Genomic DNA, 20512 nt, shown 5'->3' on the forward strand with positions numbered 1-20512 from the left:
CGGATAAGAAATTCGCCACCGTATACGTGAGACAATGAAACGCACTCTCCCGTAATGAAAATTTCTCATTTCCCGTCCATTACCGTATCTATTTTACCGCAGCTGCGACGAAATGTAAATACCGACGGTACATCTGCAATATCGTTAGTCGTGTTTGTACGCCGGCTAGCAGTCGCGTTGCGATTGCCTGTGGATTTCTCAGACGTAGTAGGAGCCATAGTCGGCCACTATATCCACCACCTGGTGTACGAGGCGTATAGAGCACACGATCGTTAACCGACGTCTACGACGCGTTTAGAGGATTCGGGGAGTCGAGGGATTCGTTTAAATTACCGTTCCTTCTGGCATTAATTCCGAAAGCTGGGTAATAAGCTACCCCGTTGCCCCACCTTCGAATTAAAGCCTAATTAAATCCTTTGCTGCCTTCTAACTCGTCGACTGCGACGACTTCGAATTCCTCGATCGGGAGGCATCCGCTCTTGGGTGTCCCAGACATCGGAAATTTTCGTTCTCCTAATGGGTTAGCTCCGAAGCTTGGGAGAAATGCGAGATGCAGGGTCATTTGAGGAATGGTGGTTTATGCTAATAAGGCTTGTTCCAAGGGCATCGACTTGAAATCGAACCCATTTGGAGCTTTCCAACTCATCCAGCGTGCTCTCGTCCCCGAGAATTGAGTTCTTCCACGGTTGAGTTCGTCACGGTTCTTCCACCGGTAAACAGGAAAGTCGCGGCATTTGAAATTATTTTACGAGGAAATGCTTAGGGTGTTTGCGCGTTCCGTGGTCGCATACTTGGAGCGTCGTCGCGAATTTAAACCTCGAACTCGACGGCACGTGCGCGCGGACGGGATTACAGACGAGAAAAACGAAGATGCGGTGCCGGAGATACGGCGCAACATAATTCATTCCGGCACGTTATATGAAGTAGCTCTCGCGATGAATTTCAAAAGCCTACCCCGGCGAGCGAGCCGGGGATTGCGCGGGCGTGTATATCAGGAAAAATGCGATGCACCTTCGCGAGACGTCGTGGCTCGCGTTTTAGACGTAGCCGCAACCTCCATCGCGATGGAAATAACAAACGGAGAGGAGAATCCCGAATGCGGGATGATCCTTGTAAAGTGATCGCATGGTCTTCGGGGATAACGGTAAAAAATACGGGAATTTGAGTTCGCTGGTGTTTAACTAAAAATTCTCGCGTTCCGATTCTTTCTAAAATTTAAACGCGAACTAATGTTTCTCGGTGCAACACAATTTTCCTCGATCTCGGATTCCGAGACGCGCTCACCTGCCTCCGCGCTTTTTGCTCTACGATTCGAATCGCAGCTTTTATCGAGCAAATACTTAACGGCTCGAAACTTGTTTACCTCCGAAATTTTGTATCCAGATAAGAGTTTCCAGGCCGAGCCAAAGTAAAAGGCATCTTTATTGGATCCGCTTTGCCCGCGCGAATAAAAAAAAAAAGGAAGAGAGAAAAACGTATCCCCCGTGCGGGAGAGCGAATCGAGAAAGTTCTATTTATTGCGAGGAAAAAGGAGGGCGCCTCGAGTAATCCTTTCATAAATATCAAAGTATTTACGTAAGGATTCCCGGGGAAAGGTGGAGGCGTGGGGGCAAGACGAGTTTCACATTATGGCCACAGTCTTCCACGGCCACGACAATGGGTCCACGGTGTTTCCCGTTTCCTACCCTTCGGCCTGGTCGTCCATGTTCGACCTTCGGCCTTGTCGCGGGCTACGACTCCGCTTATAAGGCTAAAGGCGGACGCGTTGGCTTGTTGCGTTCGCGCAAACGCAACCTTTTACGGGCTTTACCGTGCCGTTCGAGCCGAGCTGACTTTTTCTGTTTGCTCGCATTCACGGGAAGGACATACACGCATTTCTGCGAGATCATCTATGCGCGCGGAGGCGAGCAACTTCGCCGCGCCGCGTCCAAAGTTTGGAGAACTTGTTCCTGGAATTTGTGTGATAGCTTGAAAAGTTTGACGGGCGTGCGATGGGGTTGTGTTGCATTCGAACACGAATTTCTTAACACATTCGCGACCATTGACGCGAATTCACGTAGCTTCAAATTCTATTTCTGGAGAAATTATATTCCGGATGTAGATTTTGTAACATGGCAGATTTAAATTATCATTGAGACGTCGCTACGTTAACAGGGACAGCAAAGAAGGAGAGAAACGAGCGATTCCGTGCGAGAGAAGCGTTTCAGCTTCCAGGTCGAGACGAGTGCGAGTCTTTGTCGCGGCAGGTACTCGGATTGTCCGTCGCTTCTCTTTGGTCAGGTGTGCGTCTGCCCTCTTCCTTTTGTTCCCCCGCTCATTTTCTCGTTTCTCTTCCTCTTCGGCGTTCCCAAGGCTTCGTGGACGAGGTATTCCAAGGAGGCAATCGTTCTCGAGAATCTTTGCGATGTATCCGGAGGACAACGCGAGTGGAAACGCAAACAAAAAGGTGGCAATTGCGGCTGGTAGTCGATGATTATGCGTCGTTAGACCCAGGTGTGTCCGCCACTAGCTGCAACTAACCTTGTCAAGGTTACTAACGATGGCTCCAATTTGATCTCGAAGAGGGATGTTTAATATAGTTTATAAAACTAGTCCAAGAAATTTACTATTTCATACTAGCTCGATATCTGTTAACGTATGTATGTTGTAGAATAGATAGTACAAGTCCCCTTGTCACGATACACCTACATCTATACGAATTTCCTTTTACGTAAACGCGTTGTCATCGACGCCTCCGCGAGCAAACACAGATAACCGCTGTTTATCTTTCATTCGTCGAAATCCGCGCGCAGATAAGATTCCCGGGCATTTCAGGCAACGACAGCGCAAGTTCTTCAAAGTGTCCTCCGGAGGGAGATTGATAGACCTATAAACGGTAACGGGGCGGTGGATTAAAAGCTCGTTTGGCGAACTCCGTAGCTAGACGTCGGAACGATCGGTAGAGTTAGTCGAGAAGCTGGCCGAGTGTTGGTGGGTAACTCCATGGAAGGTGACGATACGACCAAGGCGGTGAGGTCCGAGAGGACTCAAGCTGAGAGCATAATGAGCGGCCGGCGGAGTAACGAAGACCGCTCAATCTCCTCGCAGAGCACTCTCCCCAAAGGGCATATCCTCGTTCCCTTAACTCCGATCCGGCCCCGGTAATCCGTTTCATCTCGAGATAATTAACGACTGTAACGCTTTAATAAGTCTCGGGTCTCGAGCGGTGGCAAGCGCGGCGAGCTCGGGCGTTTGCGTCTACGAGCTTGAAACCGCGACAAGAGTGCGTTTGACGCTCGATCGTGTCGAAAATCGTTCCCCTTCCTCCCTGTGTTCGAACACCGACCGAACTGTCACCCATCAAGTTTTCGGATCCAGGTATTTTAGACGCTTTCCCCGCGCGAGAGGGACTTTAATGGAGTCCCAACCGTCCCAGGAAGCCACGGCGCTCACAGTTTGCAGAGGATTTTCGAAAGAGACGTCTTTACCAGCGTATAGACACGTTTACATCAACGCCAGAGGTACTGGGACATGTTTGTGGACCGAGACCCTCCTTAAATGCACTCCGCAATGTTTGCGCAGACCCTGTAGCGGTCTTTTACGATGAATTTCTGTGTATGCAAATAGGACAGCCCCGCAAGATACCCCGAGCCCATTCGAGCAGGTCTCGAATCCACCCGAGACAGGACTTCGATCCTGCGTTTATTACCGAAGCGAAACTGTAACTCTCCCCGCGCGCGTTAAATCGTGATGGCCGACCGCGTTCAACGGTTAAACGCGGATTGGCCTCTTGGTTTTAAAACTCGACGTCCGTTTCCTCGTGGTTATCAAAATGCAAATCGAGAAAGTCGGGGACAAGCGGAATCGGAGGCGTTTAATTGCGTAACGAAGGCTTTTCAACGAGCATACAGGACACAATTCGATGGCTTGGTATCGTAGGAAACAGCCTAACACAGAACGAGAGAGTTAAGTCGAAGCGACTATAGCCCAAGCTGTTGGTTCAGGCATACCTGACCCCCCAATTATCCCCGCATCTCCGCCAACTGCTCTCGCCACCCAGCGCTGTTTTTCGGGGCCACTTTAACGGACCTCCGTGGCAAAACACCAGCGCGGATAATTCAGATATCATCCCTCCGATTCCCTGGCAGTCCCCGGGAACGAGGATCGAGCCGTCGACGTTCGAACGAGGGGTGCCTTGGGGGCTCGCGTGCCAACTGACGTCTCCCAAAGCGGGCCAGATTATAAACTGCCGATTGCGGACCAATCCCGTGAGGAAAAGAGCCAGTCGACGAAGGGAGAGCCACGAGAGGGACGGGACGCGGCGTGAGATCGCCAGGAGAGGTTTTCGAGACGAAACACAGGGAATTTGTAGGTGAAGTTCGAGACGGGGGAGGAGCAAAAGAGAGATAAACGGAGAAGCGGAGGTCTTTTTCCTCCAGGGATCCTCGAACACCGGAGCCACGCCAAGGGATTAAAGCGTTAAGAGGCACCGATTCCACTCACGACAAGACGCGAAGCCTCGCGCGAGCCCTGGATCGATCTTCAGGGATTTCTCTAGCGTGGCAGCCGATGTCCTCGATCGTGGGGACGTGTTCGAGCTGGATCTCCCGTCGACGGGGCTTCTTCACGCCCGATTGAGCAACGCTCGCGTGTATCGGACCCGTCGACGGCAACCTTCGCCGAGATTTTCGTCTCGAGGATTCTTCGTCCACGATTCTCGTCCAGAGGGACGATAAAATCGTTCCAGGGGAGAAATGTCCGCACTGCGTAGACGCCAATCGAGCCGGGGGCCACGTTTACGCGAGAATTTAGCGGTTAGGGAAGTTTCTAAACAACACGCGCCAGACGTTCAGGGGAAAGCCTGTTTCGAGAGTGCGGTAGGCGTGTAAGAACGATGGTTCAATTAAGGATGTGCTGCCGGTTACTTTCGGCTAGTTCGCGAGAAGGGGATCTCCACGGGGCCTGAAACTTCAGAAAATTTTCATCGTTTAGGGGAACACTTTCGTTCCTGTGGCTGTGTCTTTAATTTCAAGAACGAGGCAATTTTTCCTTTGGTTCGTTTCTTCTATATCTCGCTCTTCCTGTGTTTTATTATCGCACGTTACTCCAGAATTTTAATCTAACGTTAAGTTGTTCTCCTCAAGCAATGCATCACCAAAAGGATAAAGCAGAGCATGCAAGAACGCAACGGTTGTCCTTAATTGCCAGAAAACGAAAAAGTGTACGTCGACACTTATCGTATCCCCGAGAAGACTGAGTAAGGAGTAAATTCGTCGCCTCGCGAGTGGCGCACTCGACGATGTAGTCTCCCAGGGCAAAAACTACACGATTAAACAAAATTTCCGGAACAACATTTTGGAGACAAATGGGCCCCACTGCGAAGGGTTGCGTCACGCATCGGGGATGGGAAACCGTGACGAAGCCGCGGTCACCGTGACCCGCGATTTCGCCTCGTCCCAAAATTCGGAGACATTGTTCTCCCTCCGAGGACGCCCCGCCGCGGTACTCATCGGGTCCTGAAAGCTCACCAAGATGTTCTCTAGGTCCCGCCTGATGGATTTATGAATTTACGGTCACCCAGGTCCACGGGGGGCTAATTGGTGGCAGCGTGAAGCGGGCGAGCGGTCGGGTCTGGCCAGAAGAGGACAGCCTCATCCACGCGAGCGCTCCGACGCGGCTTGAAAAATCGTCGCTGGCGATAATTGGCGTAATTTCCGAAGGCGTTAAGCCCTGGACGCGCGTTTTGTTCGTGGTCGTGATTTCTGGTTCGCCTCGGTACACCTGAGACCCTCGGGATCATCGCAACTCTCTCGTGATTACGATTCATTAAGTGACGGTGGCTCCATCACGGATTAGATCGACCCGAGGCGGATTTATAATTGCCCCGTCCGCCTTTTGGTGCCCAGACGTCTCGTGCACGGTACAAACAACCGGCCAATTCAGATCTTGAGCGAGACGAACCGTATTCCAGCCACGAATTAGCATCGGTCACGGTGGAGCTTGAAGAGCTGGCAAAAACTGAAAGGGACTTTCGTGAATCGAAGATCTTGGAGAGATCCTTTCGAAGATTCTTCTCGAAGGACGGGTCGATCAAACAACGAACTCTCGAGGAAATCGTTTCGGGTTGTAATTTATGCTCATGGATCGGAAACCGTTAAGCGGCGTTCGTGTTTCAGGGATCGATAACGAGTTACGCGCACCTTGTCGACCGATGAATGGACCTCGCTGGTTTCCACACCGCCGTAATAAAAGTGCGGCGAAGTTGAGACGCGGTCGCATGTGGCTGGCCGGAATAACCGGTCCACGCGACAAACAACGCTTCACGACGAGCACGGAAAGCGCTGTTGCGTAGGAAAAAAAAAAAGGGCCGTCGGACCTTTTCTAGGTTGCAACGCCTAGAATTTACATGCCGAGATAAGCTAATGAGACGTCTAACGGTTAGAACTGAACACGCCAGAAGTCTCCATTTCACGAAACTCCCGGCCATTGCGGCCATTCGAGCGGCGATAGCGACGCTCGTTGAAAACCGACGTTATCGCCCATTCGGGACTGTTTTTGCCCGTTCACCTGGCCCCCGGGCGGTTTTTAAACTCCGGAGTATTATTTGCCGAGGACGGAGAGTCTTTTGTTCGGGGATTACGTCCTTTTAGCGATTTTAAAAGGATAGACAATTTTCTTTACATGGGATGGTGGCTCATCACTTCCGGAATCGTGTGATACCAGTCCCCATTGGGAAATTCATCGTAGTAAACGAAAATATAGGATGAAAGTATGTGATTTTGGAGCACGCATTCTCAATCGCATCTGTGGCTTTGAATCTCAAACTACAAGAAAAGTTAAATGCTCAGAGCAACAATAACCATAAATCGAAGTTCCAGAAAGATTGTTGGTCTTTAATGACTTCCATCGGAGTGGCTCAATGCGATCCGTAGGTACTTTGACCGTGGATGTTTTTTTATTTACGAAGCACCATGGTGTAACGGAGAGGCAGAAAGTTTGCGGCACAATAGCTCGGGCAACAGGGGCCCTCGAGATCCCATTAAAATTTTTCTGGGCCGACGCCTCGTCATCGGTCCGAGAGAAAGATCCCGTCGGACAGGATCGAGCGAGGGGAAGCGCGTGGAACACGGACTCGCCTCCTTTATCTCGATCATCACGCTACCGAGATAGTTTCTCCGCCTATTCGCGCCGTGGCTACCGATCCGCTGCTTTCGATCCAAGATACACCCCGACAAATTACACGAGCCCCGGCTCCCAATGAACGGTGACGTTCAGGCTGATAATGTCATTATCGTATCATGAGAATCCATGAAATTTAGCTTATTCTACCGATTTTACATTGAATGATGTATATCCTCGAAGCATGAGTAAACGTGTGTGTACCACCCAATCAAAAGCTTCGTATGCATTCAAAAAAGAAGAATCCAAAAGAAAAGCTGAAAATTGACGCTTTAGACTAAATTACCCCGTCAAGGATGCTCGCGTCCTCTCGACGCCAGCAACTCCTAGCATCTCCCTCGTAATCGGTACTCTGGCAGCGGAGACGCGTTCCGTCGAAGCGGATTTTAACGACGATACCCCTGGAGGAGGTAAAACGAAGACTCCCACGAACTATCCGCACGGAAATGCGCGCTTCCTTTGACGGTCGCGTGCTCTGCACGCTTGAAATCGCGCGAGCACGTTCCCGTGGACTGGCGTGGCACACGATTTTACGCGGCGCGATACACGACCGCGAGGAAATTCGATTTCGAGGCGGCGACGCCGACGCCGGCGTCGCGTTTCTGCACAACGGAGCACCGATCTCGCGATACGCGAGGAGCATGTGGCCTCTCTCGTTGCTGAAGAGAACAAGTTTTTCGACGGGGAACGCGATACGCTCTCAAAGTCGTGCCTCGAAGAAGTATAGAAGTATGGGGAAAATAGTCTCGGTGATATCGCGAAATACCATGATTCGTCTCTGTTCCTATTTTTTCTCAGCTTTCTTGCTAGGTTCGCGACAACGTAGCGCGCATTTCGGGAGGATATGAAACAGTAAGCGAACGAGGAAACGGTGGAAGGAAACACGAAACGCGTGGAATATTCTGTAAACGGCGAATGTGATCGATTAAATCCGCCTGTTAATCGACCGTTCACTGGTCAATGTTCGCTCTGCGGAATATCCTTCCTGAGAGAGATCGACGTATCCGCGCGAACATCCTTCCGATTCGAGCAGCTCGTACTCGACGGAAGGAGATCCGAGAAGCGAGAGATCGGACGCGTCCAGCGTCGAGGCGGAGACAAGGAGACGCTGCTGTCATACCAAAAGGAAATGGTGGGACCCGAGAGAAACGGAGAGGGAAGGAGAGGGACAGAGAGCCTGTACGCTCGCCATATGTCACGAGGTCCTTACGTAGGTATCCTGGACGTATCTTATCTTCCGCTTATGGCCGCGAGCGTAATCCGAGCGGAAGACAAACGCGCACGAAATAAAATCCGGACCGGTTCCACCAGACTTCCTTACCCTTCTTTTACCTCTCGACCTGCCCAACGAGGAAACGTTTCACGGCCTTCGAAACGCCGTTCCTCGTCCTCGAAATTATGACCTCCTGTCACGGCGTCGCAACGACGCTCCGGGAAATTCTAAAATCGAGTCGAGGAATTGAATGCAAGGATTGACATCTACTTTTGGAGGATGGTTGTATACATCTTCAACATTGAGATAAAATGTTTGTTGATGAATATTTTATAAGTTCACATTATAAGTAACATTTTTTATAAGTTCTGTCTTGCACACCCTTAGGTATCGTAAAAGAATCTCTGAAACTAAAAGAAGTGAAAAGACACGTCCAGTTTACACCGTTCCTATCACATTTGGGTGTTGTTCCACGTCCCAGTTCCAGGCCGATAGATGATTATCCGTCTAACGAGAACACCAGCCAGTCGACGCGCAGAAGTCATCGTAAGGTTGCACGGGAACGTGTCCCGAACGCTTCCCATCGTTAACAAAAGTTGGCTCGCAAAGAAGCGGATGCCGATCGTAGGGAGGATAAACCGAGGGAACGGTTCGTACGTGGAACTACTGGCCCGGAACCGGTTAGACCGATTCGAGACAGTTCGTACGATCTCGAGCCTTAAATCTGGCCACGCGATAACGTCGGGCAACCGACCTGCTCGTGGAATACGAGAGCGCGGGTCAAACTCGTAGAAGGGCCGTTACAGGTTACGACACTTTTCCAGTCGTCCCCTGGCCAGAGATCAAAAAGCGCGCCGTTGTCTTTCCCTCGGCATCTAACGAGAACAGGATGTTATCGGCGCATCTGATTAGCATGAACAAGGGAGCGCGGGTTGGCTCCCGTTGTTTACCGCTACGAAATTTGTGCAGGCGACACCTGTTCGCGTCGAGCCACCGAAGCAAACTTTCGACCGAGTTCGCAGCAACCGTGAAACGATTCGGAGCGTAATCGGTGCCTCGAAGAATCTCCAACTGAGAGCCGCAGACGCGTGACCAATCGATTAACTGCGAATCCCTCGCTGACAGCCACTTTTCGAGAGGAGAACCAGTCGAATTTTGTTGGATTTTAACATTGGAGCGAAGAGGTGACTCCGACACTCTTTACTTTACTATACTGCGAACACCATCTCAAGCTCTTGAACCTCCCTATCCTCACCTTCGTGTATATTCCTATCGTTGTCCTAGTCGGGACACTCCGCCAATCGCTAAATGGCTGCTCGCAGGACATAGCAAGCTCCAGGTCGAATTGGATTCTTTCGAGGACGACGTTGGTCGCACGTGTACTCTGCGCTGTCCTCGGTCGCCAATGACCAGGAAGAAAATTAGAAATATCTGGCCAGCAGGAACTGGAGAACGTGCCTCCCGCTCGGCTCGTGGCATTACCGCTCCCCCGTGTGTGTACTAGCCCCGGTCCGCACGTTTCGCAGAGAGACAACGGAGAAATAGCGTCACCCAGCGCGGAAACTATATTCGTATCCGCACGTGCGCCAGAAAACCTCGACGACGATTCCCTTCATTATTTTTTCCCCGACCCTGACGTTCGACGATCGCCCACGCGGTTCGACGCCGCGGTATGATTTAATTAAACGGGCCCCGCGAAATTAGCAATTACCGCCGGCGCCGGGGTTCGTTCGAGTTGGAATCGTTGTCTGGAGGGTACCTTTCCCGGTACAGCTGAATGTTTGATCAATTCGATGGTTTTGTGCTGGGAAAGGAGAGGGACAATGTGGGAGACCGTTGCTTGTTTAATGAATTGATATGGAATTAACGAGAGGGGTGTTTGTGGGAGGGTTGCGTGGTGGTAATGGGTACTCTGCGTTTTGGAATATTCATTTGGTATTAGGTGGACTGGAAAGTAATGTTGACACTTATTTATTATTCATATTGAATTGAAAATTTACACATTAGATAGCAAAGGGTGGTTTGTTCGAATTTAATGTAAAAGAAGCGATGTTACTTTTCGATACCCTGATATATTTAGTATCTAGATGGGAGAACGAGAGAACTATTGTATATATCCGAGAAAAATGTCAGGATTGGGTATGCTTTGTAAAATGTAGGTCTCTGCTGGAGTGGCATTTTTAAAGTTAACTATTTATCGACAACGTCATGCTGTAAAAGTGTACGAACCCTTCTCGAAAATTTCACGTCCAATCTGAGCAACCGACAACCAGCACGCGTTTATCCCGCATCTTCCAGATCTAATTTAACATAGATCCACCCTTCCATCACGACACCCTCGCTCTAGACCTTCTCCGCGCGGTTGTCTCGTCGCCGTTTCGTGTCTAATTCGCAATGAAATCGCAGGCTTTCGACTTGACCCTCCTTTCCCGCGGAAGGAACAAACACCTCACTTGTGTCTCAGGGAAAATTTATAATTACTCGTCAAATGCGAGCCGTCGCGGGTTAGAACGCGGCATTATTTTAAGCGCGAACAAAGCCGCCACTCGGGTTTTCGAGCTGCTCCGGGTAATGAGTAGGATGAGTAGGATTCCCCGACCTGGAAATGACGGATCCATTGTTCGCGATGAGTTCGCGAGAGCGCTAGGCGTGCGGCAGATACAACAAAACCGAGGGAACTTTCGTCGGGCGCCGACGACGAGGAACGCCAACCTCGTTCCGTAGAAATTCGAAAAATGGACCACCCCGAGGAACCTATAGTCGGAACAGAATTTTCTCGTCGGCCAGGGCCATTCCCTCCGCCAGGAATTCTGATTTTTTATTACAGACGGCGAGAGGGGAAGGCAAAATTTACACGTTGCAGGTGTGGCTCATTTTTAATAAATTTGGTGGAGGGTTTCTTACGTTACCGTGATGAAATCACTGTATTTATATCATCGAGTGTGCTAGTATAGCGATAGGGATAAGAGCGCTTAACACCAAACCTACCAACATTTACTTCCATCTATTTCTACCGTAAACAATTAAGTGACTGGTCTTAAAGACACTTTCTTGAGAGTAGCATAAGTGCCCCTTACCGATTCGTCCAAATCCATCGCACAATTCCAAACGTAACTAAGACTAGGCCCGATCGGCGTGGTTTCGGTATCGGATCGGAGGGTAAGAGGGATCGTCGGCCCTCCTTCTCGAAGAAATGATCGAGGTTACTCGGAATAATAACGGTCGTAAAAAATAATGGGGTTCGAGGTGAATCCTCCAACGAATCCGATAATATTTAGGTGATCTAATGACACCGGATTTATGGCCCAGGTGTGCCTGCACGATTCGAGAAACGGTACGAAAATTGAACGCACATATCGAAGACGAGACCACCTACACCCTCCAAATATCGATACAAAAGCACGACATCGCTAAGATGCCGAACCATCGAAACGTCGGCGTTACGATGAAACAAAGACTCGGAATAATAAAAGACCGAAGCTCCGCGAAGGAAGCTTCTCAGGGAAACGAGATTCCTCTCCGATCGGCCCCGGAGCGTTTAGTTAATAACAACCTTTCAGGGAATAATTAATTTTGCAACGGGGTCTTCGACGTTCCACGCCGCGGAAGGCTGGGGCCGGGGCCGGGGCCGGGGGGGGGGGGGGGGGGGAGCTCCAGAAACGTGCACGTCCGAAACGCGTTCGCGATAGCCCGAGCGAAATAATAACGGGCTCCCCGGTAATTGGAATTCCGGCGTGGACGTATTCCAGGGCAGAAATAATATTTCTTTCCCCGGTTGTAATCCGTTACGGGGTAGGGTGCAACGCCGACACCGACGCTGCGTTATCTTCGCTTCGCGGCCGAGGCACGTGAAAAAGGAATTAGAATTCGCGGGAAAGAGTCTAGATTGAAAGGAACGCGGGACGGGGTAGCGAAATAAAAAAGGATGAAACGCGATAGGCGAAGGAAGAAGGGCGAGGAGGCCAGCACGAGTATCGCGTAGGTCGATAGCACCGCGAACAAAAAGAGCCATGGTTTTATTGCCTTTCTGTCCGCAATTGGAACGCGATGCGCAACGACCGATGTGTCTACCGCGGATGAGATGATCGCTTAATTACTTACTTAATTACTCCCCGATGCTGGTGCTCGTACGCACGCGAGCCATAAAAAAAAAAGACGGGGGAGAGAACGCGCGAAAGAAGGGAGAGAAACGCGAGCTGTTCTCCAGACACGAACCTCCGTCGCGGGTATCGAGAATCGTTCGTATTTCGAGGAAAACGCGCGATCGAGGGGGATGGGGGCGGCAAATGCGCCTTTAATAAATACGAGTCGCGTGAGTGGCGATAATGGACGCACCCCTGCGAGCGGGACACGCGAGCGACGATATCGGAGCGTGAAGGTGGCGAAGGTATCGGCGTCTCCGACTCGGTCGTCTAGTCGGCTCGGTAATTACTGGTTTCGCGTGTTAATGTCTTTATGGAGAGCGGACAAGGGGACGGGAGGCCAACCGGTTTGCCACATGGCACCGTTTCCTAAAATAAGACGTTTCCCGGTGCCAGGGTCGAAGGGGAGCCCTGGGACCCCTTGTTGGAGTATCGATGCCGGGAGCAGCACGAATCACCGATCGGAATAATTACACGCTCCGTTTCCCCCCTATCAGATGGCTGATCACTTTCTACCGCCCGCATGGTCAATTAATAATCTCGGCCCGTGTGTTGCATACTACGACGGACGCATGATCCTCCAACGCGTACACAACGCGTCCTTTGGTTCTTTCGTTAACCCCTTCTCAAAGAAGATGATCGTTCATTCATAACTCAGGTAGCTTACTCACAGGAAAACGTCCAGACCTGCGATTGGCCTTGCATCGCTCACCTGCAACAGAAAGGAAATAGCGTTAGAGCGATGGAGAGGATCGAGGCGAAGGATGACTCGATCAGAAAATTCGTCGAGAATTGACCCGATCACTGCACAAATCGATTAACTCCACTTTTTGAGTTGTATATTATCTCATCGCATTTCTCAGCTTTTCGTTTTATGGAGTTAATCGATTTCTGGAACGAACGGGTCAATTGAATTTTTCGTTACAGTTTAAGAGATAGAAGGTTTCGCGTTAGAGTTCAAAAGATTTCATCGTCGGGAAATAGTCGCCCGGACATGACGGCCGACGTAGTTTCTAACTGGCTGCCCGAAAGTTCGCGGTAGCTCGCAGCCTGGAATATTAGAAGCAACGTTAGTCGATTCGCCGCAATCTGCGGGCTGTTCACGAGCCACGCTTGACAGGAGCGTGCGAGAGTTGGGTACACGATAAACAGGAGCCGGGTGTAGCTGTCGCGTGGCTCCGGGCCACGTCTGTCTTTCAGTCAGTGAACCCGACTGGCCGAGCAACTTCGTCTTCTTCGAGAACAACCGATACCGCCACGACGATCGCTACCGTGGACTCGCGACTCCGCACGCGATCAACGTTCTAATCCGGTGCGCTTAGATCTAATTCCCACAGGCCTGAAGCTGGCTACACATGCTCTTCACGGAGAGATCGAACGACCATAGGGATTTTCGTTTATATTTTGATAATCACTATCAGACATTTAGTAATAAAATCGAAACTTTTTATTAATAAAATTAGTACTTTATTATTTCATTATACCCCATTTCAAATATAGTTTCCAGCGACACGAAGAATTGAAATAGTCATCTAAAGCTACCTACCCTGATTGCACTGTGCAGGATCTGAAATCGAGCAAACATTCGTCGATGGGGACGTTTCTCAAAGGCGAGCTGGCGAGGCTAGGCGAATGTAGAAACAGAAGATCCGGAGTAGACGCAACAAAAAGACGTTGTATCGGTTGGAAGCGGTCTTTGCCAATGAGGGATCCTTTCATGGTCGACGGGACGCGAAGGGAGATTTAAAGATGCACGCGGAAGAGAGCCTCTGTCCTTTCCACCGAGCTTTGTCCTCGGGACTTTCCTTCCTCCCCGATCTCTCGTCCCCTTTCTGGGTCCCGATGCCGGATTCGATGCACGGAGATATTCCTCGGGAATAACAGGCGCGGAAAAGTTCGCTCGGGCATAATCGGGGACGACCGATTAATCGAGTTATTCCTTTACGATTTTCAGCCGCTCCGGGATTTCGTGGGGCTCGAACGTGGTCCGAAAGCTCCGTCGAGGTCTCTCCACCGGCATTATTCGAGCCGATCGCCTCGGGGGATGGAAAAATATGCGTATATACGCTTGGTCGATAGTCGGAGGCCAGCGAAGAAAGCTTCTTATCAGGGAGAAGAAGCCCGAACTTATTTGCACCTCGATAACTTTGGAACTCTAATCTGCCAGCATCGAGAAGCAGCAGCTCCCGAGCGCCGTTACACCCCCAACCCCCAAACCTCGAGTATTTTAAAATCGTAGCCCAGACCGATATAAACAGACTCGTCGAGCTCTGGCACTTTTCCAATATCTTGAAAAATCTGCTCGTTCCCAACGAGTAATACGAGTTAATTAAATTTTCACCGTATCATTATTCCAAACGAAGCATGAAAGCCCAAAGACAACCCCGCGCTAGCAATCACGGCATGTTAACATGTTTCGACACCCGTTACGGATCGTCACTCACGTTTCAACGTCTCTCGCGTTGGCATTTTTCGGAACAGACGTTTAATTTTTAATCCAGGCCACGCGTCGAAGCAAAATTTTCGCCGCGAATTACACGTCGCCGCGTTCGACTTCATCCTTCTTCGTTCGGTCCTGGAAAAAGTTCGCGGGAACGTACCGCGGACGCGTCGAGGATTTTCCGAGCTACGCTCCTCTATTTTTCTTTTCGTTCGTTCCCCTCGCTCCGCCTGGCCTGGTTGCAGACCATTCCATCCCGTCGTCGAGATAAATCAAGATGTTATTCTTGCGTTGCCCGAACATGCACCTACATTTTCGAACCAAATTTCTCTATAAATAACGCCCGCGAGTCTCTCATCGCGAACTTCTGCAAACTCCTCCCGACAACTTGCAATTTCCCGGTGCAATCATTTTTTTTCACGGCGAAGAGACGAGTTCTTCCCTTTTTGTTGTTCCGCGAAATAATTCGCCGAAACCGGACGTCTTTTTATCGCGGTTCAATTCGATACTGTCGTTCATAGCAGCATTTAACTGTTTCGGAGTCCACAATTGAGAACACAACATTTAATATTGGGATTTTTTTTCCATACTAATTTTCGTCCAAGTTGACCCTAAAAAATTCAGATCTGAAAGGGAATCGTCATCTCTCAACGTCAATTTCGCAAAACGACCGGACGAGTTCGCCGCGATAATGAACTATCCTGAAACTGCGCGAGACATCCGACGTCGGGCGACTAGAGCAAACGCGGTCCATTGTCTTCGTTCGAAGGGAACAACGGGCCTCTTTGTTCCGTTGCGCGAAGACGTAGGCGTTGCGTCTTCGGAAGCACGAAACTCGCGCCTCTCGGCCCCCTGGCATTGTTTAAAATCTGACGGAGATATCGATGTCGCACCTCTGGTACCGACTAACGAATCAGCGTTATTGTTGCAGCATCCAGTCGGTTCCGGGGGCGAGGAACGTCACGCGTGGATCCTGCGGGCTCGGTGTAAGATTTCGTCTGGAAACTTCGCAAGGTAAACGGATCCGGAAGCGCAGCCAGACGGCGATTCGCGTTTCTAGACGATTAATTGATGGGGAATATGACTCCCCATGCGGTGGGACGAACAGCGGAGACGATCGAAATAAATAAAGGCCTTAAGTGGAGAGTTTTGGTCGAGTTGAAACTCCGATTAGTGGCTTGTTCGAAGAAAACAGAGTATTTTGAAAAAAGGTGATAATGCCCCGAGGATTCGGGCCTATAAGTTTCATCTAGAAGAAAATTCTGGCCGCCGTTGTGTCGAAGAGCCGGGACAACGTCTCCTGTAATTCACATACACGCGCACACACACATTGCAGTGTTCGGGGGGAATCTCAGCTCGAAATCGACGAACAAAGTGGAAAACAAACGATATCCGTGTACGAGGTACGGACAGACTTGAAACTCTTCCACGGCGGACGGACACGGGAGGCGCGGAGCGAACATTAATCCCATTGTCTTCGTTCGAAGCTGACTGGCAAGAATGGCGCAAGGGTCTTCTTTCCGTGAAACGAAGACGTACTCGCGCTTCACGGTGAATATACGCGAGCCACGCACGGACAGGTAGTCGAAAATACACGCGCATAAAGGAGATCGCGGACGTTACAACAGCGTTCGCATTCTCGGCGCGAGCAACGTCCGCGAAACAACAATGGCGATGAAATGCGCTCGGGTCCAGGAAACCGGAGAGGCGTTGCCAGTTCACCGATGGCGGAGTCGCGATTAAAATATTAAGTCCGTGGGAAAGTCTCGACTCATTCCCAGACGCTTGGAACTGTTTAGAAATACTCGAGTCTAGCCTTATGACCGAGTGATTCTAAAGATAACATCGAGTGCACCGTTCTCCAGGATGACGTCTTGCGACAGGGATTGTGACACGTCTCGGGGCTGAGGTTAATCTTGTGAGTTTCTTGTTTTTTTATACATGCTCTGCGATTTAATTGTCTAGCACCGTAATGTATTACCTAACGACATCAATGACAGTATCCTCTCACGAATCTCGACGCACCTGCAGCAGGCGAAAATGCACGCGTCGGTTTTGTTCAACGCGAAAGGTAGACAGACTTATATCCCGTCTGGAAGAGCACCCGTAAGACGTATACCGTCGCGAAGTGGTTGCAGACCAACCGCAGGGTCCCTTCGACCGACGCGGTTCGTATTTTCACGGGCAAAGGCGGCGTCGAGGCAAGTTCTCGAAGAACGAAAGGGTGTCTGGAGCTCTCTCCCCGCAGAAAATACTGCGGCGCAAACTGAAACTCCGCCCGAGCTGGCCCCACGGTCTTGTCTCGCTTACTTATGTATGAAAGCTACGGCCTACGTTCAGTCTGTCCCTCCTACGGTCTCCCCCCGTCCCGCTGAGCAAACTTCTACGTTATTCATACGCCGCGGATGAACGATGAGTATCTGTCCGACGGGTCCGCTAGACGGGTCCGTCTATCGTGGAAGGTCGTCGACTGAACTTTGCGAAAACTTCGCAGAGACGCGGGCCTGGTCCTCGAGTGCGACAGAATTTCCAGAGGGGAAGCTGAAGAAGGATTAAAACCTTCGCGAGGAGGATGAAAGACTTCCTGGAACGAAGATGCTGGCATTAGTTGCGGGGGGAAGTTTTCCTATTCTGTGTCTCGCGTGGAAGGGGCGAGAAGTCACTTCAAAAAATAGAGAGGTTGACAGAACTTTTCATTGGGTTTAGGGAAGACAGGGACGCTTGAACTATTGGGTTGTCGAAGAAGTTCGTGGGAATTTTTAAGAAAAATTCAAAGGCACATTCGAGTTTTGATATACGGTCGGTCACGTAAGTATTCGTACGTATATCGAAGAAATTTGTCCGTATCAACTTTTCATTGTAAATATATACGCGCGTAAAGTTATAGATAAAACGTTATAGATTCCCAGCCATTTCCGAAGTCTGGATCTCGAGTCCTGGCGATGGTACGCACACTCCAGGCACGTGGACCGATGACTTAACGAAAGCAAACAGCCTGGTCAATCGCCAGAGTAAGCCCCATCGATCCAGCCGCGACGCCACGGCCAATGTACCAGAGAAAACTCGGGTCTGCCGCGAAAAAAGCTGAAACACTTCCCTTACATTGGCCGCGGAGGGTCCGAGGGGGCGATTTGGGGGAAGAGAAAGTGCTATTCCGGATAAGCAGGAACCGTGTGTGTTCCAGTTAGCCGCAAAAGTGCATTAGCAGTGGACGTCTGCCTGGGGTTCACGGAAGTAACGGGTCGTGATAACGTTTCCGAAGGGACGCGGAAGTTACGGCAAAACTGATGCACTCTAGATCCGAGTGGGATGCTGGCCGAGCAACGAGAAACGAAAGCAATTTCTACGCGATCCTTCACTTTTTGCGCGTACCTTTTAACGCGATATGGAAATTAAGCGATCAGTTGTTCTCGATCTACACAGAGTGGAATAAAAATGTTTCATGGACGGTTCGTCGACCTTCGTTAAGAGCTACGCGAGAAGTGGTCCGTGTTAACGTAATCAGGAAGTAAAGTAAAGAGGAAAGAGTGATCAGAAGGGAATGATCGGTCTAGACAACTGGCAGAAATGTCCGAGGATTGTGGAATCGAGCGATAGAAGAACGCAGCGACCGCAGAGGAAGAAGAAGTAGCATTCGCGGATAAACAGAGAGCAACGTTGCTGCTGGACAGAGTGAATTATGGGACAATTAGTTCCGGCAGATATATAAACCTCAGACGCAGAACCAGTCCGTCTTCTTCCCTCCTTTTCTCGTCGTCTACTCTCTCGGTCCGCGTGCTGCCTACAGGGGAGGTTTCTGGTCTTAAGGGACGCGGCGGGCTACCGAAGCGGAGCGGAGCTTTCGCTCGGTGTCCGCGCGGACCGAAAGCCAAGAAGAGCGACCGGACGACTCATTAACTACCGTGCTCCCGTGTTCTTTGTGTCTGGTCAACGTTCCACCGACCGTTCCCCCGTTTTCCTCCCTTTTTCCATCCTCGCGTTCCCCGGATTCCGCTTAAATCCACTCCAGTTTTTCGTCCCCTCTCTGCCTTCCTGGCGTTTCACGCACAGACTATTCCTTTCGCGTTTTCACCGACTTCCGCGCTGCTAAAGAGCGCACAGCGTGCAACAACGAGCTAGAGACCGATCAAAAGAGAACGAAATTGTTTCTTCTGTTGGATGACCAACGCAATTAATCGCAAACGTAACAAAGACCATAGACCCGTCCTCAACCAAACATCCTAATCTCGGTTCCTAGTTTCTCACTCATCCTGTACTTCGTACCCTTCCTTCGACATCTTCTGGTCACCAAAAGGGCCACTTGCTTTCGAAGTCGTTCGAACGTTTGACCAACGGGTCTCGAGTCGAATTCGCGGGATTTGAATTCGTCGCGGTCGAATCTGCGTCTAGCGCGATAATCAGGTCGTGCAAATATAGTGGCTGTCGTTTAACGAGCCGCGCTCCCTGGGACTGGATTTATGCGGACAGCTATGCAGCAAATGCAGTCGGTACGCAAGAAGAATCTATTCTCGTAGGTTTCCATCCAATTAACCTAATACTGGACCCGCAACACGGAAGGCGTCTCGCTGCAACCAAGTCCCGCGAGGATAATTGACATCCATCCTGAAATAACGCAAAATCCATTTTCATATCTAGCCACGTGCCCCCTCCCCTACTTCCCTATCGAACAACGCCAACGAGAGAAAGGCGTTTTCTCATATTGCTCGTTAATAGAACGCACCACCGCTTCGGGGTGCCTGATTAATGGCTGTGCTAATCAAATAAACAATCCTACATCTGTCGACCGAATGTGTTACCAAGCTGCGGGTATGTCCTTCTCCAGTTCCCCTCCTGGATAGAGTCGAAAGAAGCCACGGTTTGTGTTTCCGTCCAACCAGGCTCTGTCCTTCCGACCAGTGCGAGAAAGAAACCGATTGCGCGGAGCAGCTAGGCCCCGGAACCGCGAAGAAAAACACTCGGGTGGCTCCCGAGTGGCAATTAGAAGGATTAATGATTCCGTCCCCAGGGACCAAGCCGTTCTTTACCGTCGTTCTGTTCGACGTCTTCCTCGGCGGCGTTTGTCATCTTACAATGGCCCCCGCCAACGGGGGAAGCTAGAGAGCCACGAGGAGCTGGTATTGTCGCGATTAGACGGGACTCGTGTACGGCTCTCGTCGCGCTGCGGCCAGCTACCGTTCATAAATCAACGTTCCTTCCGTTTAACGCACGCGGCTGCCCGCGCGGTACAAGCGCCGTGATCGTCGGGCTTGGAACAAGGGAGAAGTAGGTACCTTGTATCCGTGCTTCGGGTGGAATGTTTGGGTTAAACGAAGGGGAAGAAGAATCACGATGTGGGTGGCGAGGTGATGTTCCGAAGGAAGGTATTCCTGGAGGAGTAATACCGTCGAACGAGGCAATTACTAATTTTTGCGTGTACTTTATTAACCCTTTGACTGCGAAGGGCGTATATATACGAGAAATGGGGTCAGAGAAATGTTTCCATTCGTTAAATCGATTTTTTAAAAAGTACCAGCTTATAGGGGATGGTGAGACAAAACGTCTTTATATTTACAGTTCATT

General features: G+C 50.4%; 1 protein-coding gene across 4 annotated transcripts in view; it reads right to left on the reverse strand.

Annotated features, from left to right (window-relative positions):
• LOC128880508 (uncharacterized) overlaps nucleotides 1-20512 on the reverse strand; it is a 261987-nt gene that overhangs the window by 96836 nt on the left and 144639 nt on the right. Inside the window, exons 1-2 of one of the 4 annotated variants that reach the window (XM_054130694.1) lie at nucleotides 14060-14072; nucleotides 13185-13225 (exon numbers count right to left, since the gene is read on the reverse strand). The exons of 2 other annotated variants lie outside the window; for them this stretch is intronic. The gene's annotated coding sequence lies outside the window, so the exon portion shown is untranslated. Of the gene's footprint in view, nucleotides 1-13184; nucleotides 13226-14059; nucleotides 14073-20512 lie in introns of those variants that run through there. One more of the 4 variants, XM_054130691.1, reaches the window with a different exon arrangement.

Source organism: Hylaeus volcanicus, chromosome 7, assembly GCF_026283585.1.
Source record: "Hylaeus volcanicus isolate JK05 chromosome 7, UHH_iyHylVolc1.0_haploid, whole genome shotgun sequence".
Classification (NCBI taxonomy): domain Eukaryota; kingdom Metazoa; phylum Arthropoda; class Insecta; order Hymenoptera; family Colletidae; genus Hylaeus; species Hylaeus volcanicus.